At 42.8% G+C, this 6,858-nt stretch overlaps 1 long non-coding RNA gene across 1 annotated transcript in view; it reads right to left on the bottom strand.

Annotated features, from left to right (window-relative positions):
• Positions 1-4,242: 4,242 nt before the first annotated feature.
• LOC119314204 overlaps positions 4,243-6,858 on the bottom strand; it is a 5,471-nt gene continuing 2,855 nt past the window's right edge. Inside the window, exons 5-6 of the long non-coding RNA XR_005152234.1 lie at positions 4,814-4,873; positions 4,243-4,695 (exon numbers count right to left, since the gene is read on the bottom strand). This is a non-coding gene — a long non-coding RNA (uncharacterized LOC119314204). The remainder of the gene's footprint in view (positions 4,696-4,813; positions 4,874-6,858) is intronic.

The raw sequence follows: 6,858 nt of genomic DNA, 5'->3' as shown, positions 1-6,858 counted from the left end.
TGCACCTCTAACCCTAGAGGGCATACAACCTTCTTTGCTTCATACGTACTCTCGGGCAATTCGTTGTCCTTTGAAGCATATTCTTTATCATTACCAGTAACTTTCCAAATCCCTTGTCAGATACACCATTCTCTGCCTTCCATTGCAGCAATTCCAGTGTGGTGCCCAGCTTTTTCTTGTCAGCTTCGCAATTCGAGTACAACAATTTCTTGTGATCCTCTAACATGTGCTGCAACTTCTTCTTCTCCTTTTCACTTGCGCAGTTTCTCTTTGCATCGGCAATGGCCTGATATAGATCATCAGCGGGCTCATCTGATGCCTTCTCTTCAGCTTCTTCCCGCATTGTCAGCTCAGCTTCTTCTTGCATTGCTGTCTCAGCTTCTTCCCCCATTGTTGTATCATCGTATTCAGGGAACCCATGGCCAGGATAGCTATCGTCGTCCTCTTCTTCTTCATTGTCTTCCATCATAACCCCTCTTTCTCCGTGCTTGGTCCAAACATTATAATGGGGCATGAAACCGGACTCAAACAGGTGGACGTGAATGGTTCTTGAGTTAGAGTAATTGTAATCATTCTTACAGCCAGCACATGGACAAGGCATAAAACCATCTGCCCGCTTGTTTGCCTGAGCCGCAATCAGAAAAGTATGCACGCCATCAACGAACTGGGGAGAGCATCAGTCATCGTACATCCATTGCCGGCGCATCTTCATTACACACCACCGAATAGACCAAATTAATACAAGTTCATACATAAAGTTTATAAATAAAGTTCATACATAAAGATCATACATAAAGTTCATACAACACTTAAATGCAACATACAAATAACTCTCTAGCTAAAGCATTTAAATGCAACAACAAATGCGATCAAGATCGCAACTAAGGTAACAATTGATCCAACAGCATAATAATATCAAGCCTCACTATCAATGGCATATTTTCTAATCTTTCTAATCTTGAACCGCATTTTCTCCATCTTGATCTTGTGATCATCGACGACATCAGCAACATGCAACTCCAATTCCATCTTCTCCCCCTCAATTCTTTTCAATGTTTCTTTGAAATACTCGTTTTCTCTTTCAACTAAATATAACCTCTTGACAATAGGGTCGGTTGGAATTTTTGGTTCACATACCTCCTAGATAAAAATATCTATGTCAACTTGATGGGCATAATTTGTCATAAACACGAATGCAACAAATAGTTTTAAAAGAGAATATACCACATCCGAATCATAACACGGACGAGGGCCGACGTGGACGGATATCAAAACCATGGCACTATGTATAACAAACAACGTACGGGTAAGACAATTATACAAGTAACTATATATCTAAATCACACAAACATGATTTTTTTATATAAAAAAGATAAGAACAAGAGGCTCACCACAAGGTGGTGCCGGCGACGGGTCGGTGCGGACGATCGACGGTGGTTACGACGGAGACGGGAAGGCACTAAGTAAACCACACCTACATATGCAAACTAAGAGTTATTTTAAGCTCAAATTGCATATAAATCAAATAAACTACCACATATAATTCCTCCCAAATTACTAAAACCCACAAATTAATCACTATATAAAGCATTGCAAGAGTTAATCTAGCAATGAGAGATGAAAGGACGAAGTTGCTTATCTTTGTGATCACTTGAATTGATGGGGGCCTTCAAATCTTGACAAAATTTGGGCAAAATGGGTGATGAGCTCGAGGGGAAGAGAGGAAGAACAGAGAGGAGAGGGGAAATGGGGAAGAACAGAGCAAGCTGGACGAAGGTTTTATATGTAGGATGACCTGTAGTATCGGTTCATGGCACAAACCGGTACTAAAGGTGCTGGACGGGCCCCAGTCGGACAACATCCTGCCACCACTCTCTTTAGTACCGGTTCGTGGCACGAACCGGTGCTAAAGGTTCGCCACGAACCGATACTAAAGAGAGCGGCCTGCCTAGCCGTTGGAACCGGCACTAATGGTCACATTAGTGCCGGCTCAATTTCAAACCGGGACTAATGAGCTGCACATTAGACCATTTTTCTACTAGTGTAGGGTTTGTTGCAAATGATAATCGCGGCCATTTTATTGCAGCTGCAACATGGGTGTTAATGTATGTGAGTAGTGCTGATTTAGCAGAGATCTTGGCCATCAAGCATGGTCTTTATTTGGCAGCAAGGATCGGATCCCACGTTTCTCATATTGAGTCCGATTATAGTTTTGCAGTGGAGACTTTGTAAAAACATGAAGATTACCACGTCAAGGAGGTTGCAACGATCGCAAAATGCAATCAGTTGGTTTGTGATTTTGCAAAGGTCTCGTTCTCTCATTGCTTTCGTGAAGCAAACTTGGCAGAAAATCGCTTAGCTGGCCACTCCTATAGTACTAGGTCTTCTGATTTCCGAGAAAGTTCTATCACCGATTTTATTTGTCTAACATTTGAGAAAGAAAGTATTATTGATGTAAACAAAAAATGTTGGGCGCAGCTGCAAGACATCTCATCTTCTACGTTGTGTTATGACTTATGAGATGTCAACAATCCTGTTTAAACTGGCACAGGGTTGAGCTTGATCAGGATCAGAGAATACGGGGCACCGATTTCAGGGATTTGAATATGAGAGTTGATTTCAGTGGGAGCTCAACATTTATTTCAGACTTCACTCATACTGAATTCACGCAAGATTGGAAAATGGAAAGAAAAACTAAGCGTTCAGATTTAACACTACAATGTTGTTTTCATTCAGGCATCAACACAATCAAGGCGCCATGGGTGCTCGACCGGACGTGGATCACCGACACCCAAGGCGCCATGGGTGCGGCCATGGCCGTGCAGCACGTCTCACTCTGGCGACGTCTACGGCATCTGACCCTGGCCGACGAGCCGGACCGGCTGTCCTGGCGATGGACTAGCACCAGAACCTACTCCGCTCGCTCCTGTTATCAAGCTCTATTCGTTGGCTCCACCACCGACCCGCACTGGCGCATCACCTGGCCATCCTGGGCACCACTACGCATCAAGTTCTTTATCTGGCTCGCTCTGCTGGGCAGGTGCTAGACTGCCGACCGCCTCGCGCGTCACGGTCTCCCCACGACCCGTGCTGCCTACTCTGCGACCAAGAGCCAGAATCCATGCAGCATCTCCTCGCGGGTTGTTCTTTCTCCCGCCAAGTTTGGCATGAGGTACTCTCCTGGTGCCGTTGCACTACCACGATCCCTGCCCATGACGAGGAGTTCGTCGCCAGGCTCTCCTCGGCCATCTCCAGCACCATGACCTGCCTTCGCCACGGCCTCGCCTCCATCGCCATCCTCACCGCCTGGTACTTATGAAAACATCGTAACGGTTACCTCTTTGATGGTGATCATCCCGTGTTGTGGGTCATGCAGTGCACATGATCCAAGAGGAGGCGCACCTCTTTGTGCACGTGCCGGCGCTAAGGGCCTAGCCCTACTCATACCCGAGACGTAGATGGTGGATTCGCTGGGAGGCACAGCCGGCCAGTGGCGGAGCCAGCTCGGCCGGTGAGCCGGGGCAAAGTACACGGAGCTGCTGTATATCATATGTTTGCCCCTATAAAATGGTGATTAGCTATTCATTTACTTCTATAAATCAAACGAGAATGCATGGCTGAGCCCGGGCAGCTGCCCCGGGTAGCCGGGAGGTGGCTCCGCCAGCCATCCTGTGTGCGACGGCTATGATGCTTGCAGCCTTGTGTACGAGCCAATTAGCTGCCGTGCTTCTATTCTGTAAGACCATATTGTGCTGCTACCCTATCTATCAATGCAAAGATACACAAAGCTTTTGCTTATTCGCGAAAAAAATCAACACAATCAAATGCTGGGGGCGGCTGCAAGACATCTCATCGTCACCTTCTTCTCATCACCTATATTGTGTTATGAGATGTCATCAGCAAACTTGGAACAAGAAAGAATCGGCAAAATTGGAGAAGAGGTGATCACACAACATTTTTAAAAAATAAACCTGGTTCACCCCAAGATCTAGAGAAGAGGTGATCACACAACATTTTTTAAATAAACCTGGTTCAGTTTTAGCCACCTCAATAAATCGGCAAAAAATAAATTCTAGCATGATTTCAGCATAGGCAACTTGTCTGTGGAACAAGGAGTCCAAACGCTCCATCCAAACAAAATTATCATACAGTGAGTAGCAAACAAGCTATTCTGAAACTGCGAGAGCAGCAATATTTAGAGCAGACGAGATATGGTTTGCTAGCATAATATGGCAAGGACTTCAGCAAGAAAGCAACCAAACATAGCAATTTTAGCATTCAACTTGTTGCAGTTACATATACCAAGTACTTGACTCCCTGGGAAGGGAAACAAACCAAGATGGCTAGGTGCACGAGGTTCTGACACAACATAACATAAAACCATCTCAATATGCAGATCTTATGATACTTGCATATATTAACTGATGAGTGGACGAGGGACAAGGCAACCGTGCATCAAAGCGGACAGACGCTTGCAGATTGCACAAATTTAAACTACCATAGATGAGATATGGGGTCTTGGCCACACCACAACTCCGATAATAGATGTTGCAAGCAAAGTGGTTAAACTGCCCGAGTGCTCCTTTAGCAGGTTGTCAGCAAGTATCTGAGCTGCCTTCCCTTGATAAGGACAGAGGAACAACTCCACCTCTTCGGTTGGCTTCACTAACCATTGGCAGTATACGACTCTATGGTCTGCACAAGAATAAGATGTGGTTAGCAAATCAGGAGCTCCCTGACCGTGCTAAGCTTTGAATCAAGGGCATGTACTTGAGAAATGACCACATTATTTTTTAGGATACTAAGGAGGAACCTTTAAGAGATGATGCCGACCACTCTCAATAGAGCCCTCCTTCCAACGCAACTCAGTTACCTGTAAAACAAGTAACAGATACTAAATGGAACAAATAAAAAATAAAACAATTTTTTCATGAGCAAAACTCAAGAAAGCCGGAAATAGGTACAGATTATTAGAAATATTCGACATCTGAATTCAGTAATGTGCACATAGCAATCTACTAAAAGACTACATACTAGTTTATTTGTTATTCAAATTCACATAAATATGTGGATCCACAAAATAACTGTTCTAATATGGCCCACATATCACATGTCACCTTAGTCAGACGATCCCATCCTAACTCTCCACTTCTCTTTCACAGATCCGTGCCTACTCATCAAATCTACACCAAAGCATCCTACAAGCCTGGGTTGCGGCTCTCGTCACACTGGCTCATATTTATCTTCTCCATGGCATGGCAGACTAGGACCATAACCTGGAAATGCAGCGGCAAACTCCAGCAGGTGGCAGCACGAGGAGGTTTCTTGGCTGCTTGGATGCCAAGAGGCAGGACCTCATAGTGAGAGAGAAAGGATGGGACGAAGCTGAAGCATAGGAACGGCAAGGCATGCAAGAATGATGAGGAGGGCGAGCAACAAGGTCTAGGCGATACCATCGACAATGGTATTGCATGCAACAAGGGGGTTGAATGATGAAGGAACTACACGTAGGAGTGTGGTATGTAAAGTAAGACAGGGAAATGAGGACGAGATGGGTATTATGTAAAGTACGACAGGGAAATACCCAAGTTTGGCTATCATTAATTATGCTACCAGCGAGTTAATAGTAAGAAATTTAGATAGCTAGCTCATAGAGTTTATTACTGTTTAGAGATAGATTAGTTTGATCTCGATCTCTTAGAGAAAAATCTGTTTCCAAATTTGTTGTTCTCAGGCTGCTATATAAAGCTACAGTTTGTATATTCGTAATCAAGTAATAATGAGACTTGTCTGCGCCTTTTCTTCCCTAAGCCTAAGTCGTCTCTCTAATCTATAGTCTCTCCTAATCTCTTACGGCATTTCCCATCCACTAAGAAGTATTTGCCACGTATTAATCCTGAGGCTGAGAGGATAAACAGGACAGCCATACTGGGTGGAGATGAGAGGATATTGATAGGGAGGTGACTTATGGAGACCACAGGAGATAAGTCTTTTCTTCGTTATGATACAAAGGTAAGCTTATATAACTGGCTATGATGAATTAACTTGGATAAAAAATAGCAATCGTATGATTCAGAGTCTATAAGGTAGTAGGTCTTATATATCTATCGATAAAAAAACTGTCTCTAAGGAATGGCATAGTCTATTTAAAACAAATTGATAGCATGCTAATAACTAAAGTTGGGCATATGTGGCTGTCCACGTCCCTAACAAAAACGGTACAGTTTCAAGAAGCGGTCATCCTATAAGGAGCATCTGTTTTCCAGTGGCATTTCAGATATTCGATAAATTACCAGTAGCACAGGTTTACAGCAAGAGCAATCTGTGGGATTTTATTATTTTGCAAGTTAGTGCTCAAGTATTTTTATATTTTTCCGATTTATTTTTTTTGGAAATAATGCAGGGATGTTAGTAATGCTATGTAACGTGTACCTGTGAAGATTTCATCCAATAATATCACCATTTGTGACCTAGGAAAAAATGATAAGATTCAAATGAATAGTGCTCGGTTAAATAGCAGGTACTCCCTCCATCCAGATTTATTATGGCTCCTCTTATTTTGGGACAAAATTTGCATTATATATAACTAGCAAAGTATAGGTTATATAAAAAAATAGTATTGTTGGAAAGTTCTTTTGAATAGAAATATAAAAATATAATATTTGTGAGATACAGCTTATATTTTGTAAGTCAAATGTATGGTCAAATTTTGACGCAAAATACAAGGGGGCCAATAAACCCACATGGAAGTAGTATATGATATAGATTATTCTTTTTTGTACAATTCATATGATGTTATAATTTCTTATGAGTTTTTTTTTTGCAGATGCACATTATATAGCATAACTTACATCCATG

The sequence above is a fragment of the Triticum dicoccoides genome, chromosome 1B (genome assembly GCF_002162155.2).
Source record: "Triticum dicoccoides isolate Atlit2015 ecotype Zavitan chromosome 1B, WEW_v2.0, whole genome shotgun sequence".
Classification (NCBI taxonomy): Eukaryota; Viridiplantae; Streptophyta; class Magnoliopsida; order Poales; family Poaceae; genus Triticum; species Triticum dicoccoides.
Note: the sequence above shows the minus strand (reverse complement) of the source record. Positions and strands in the feature narration are given on the sequence as shown.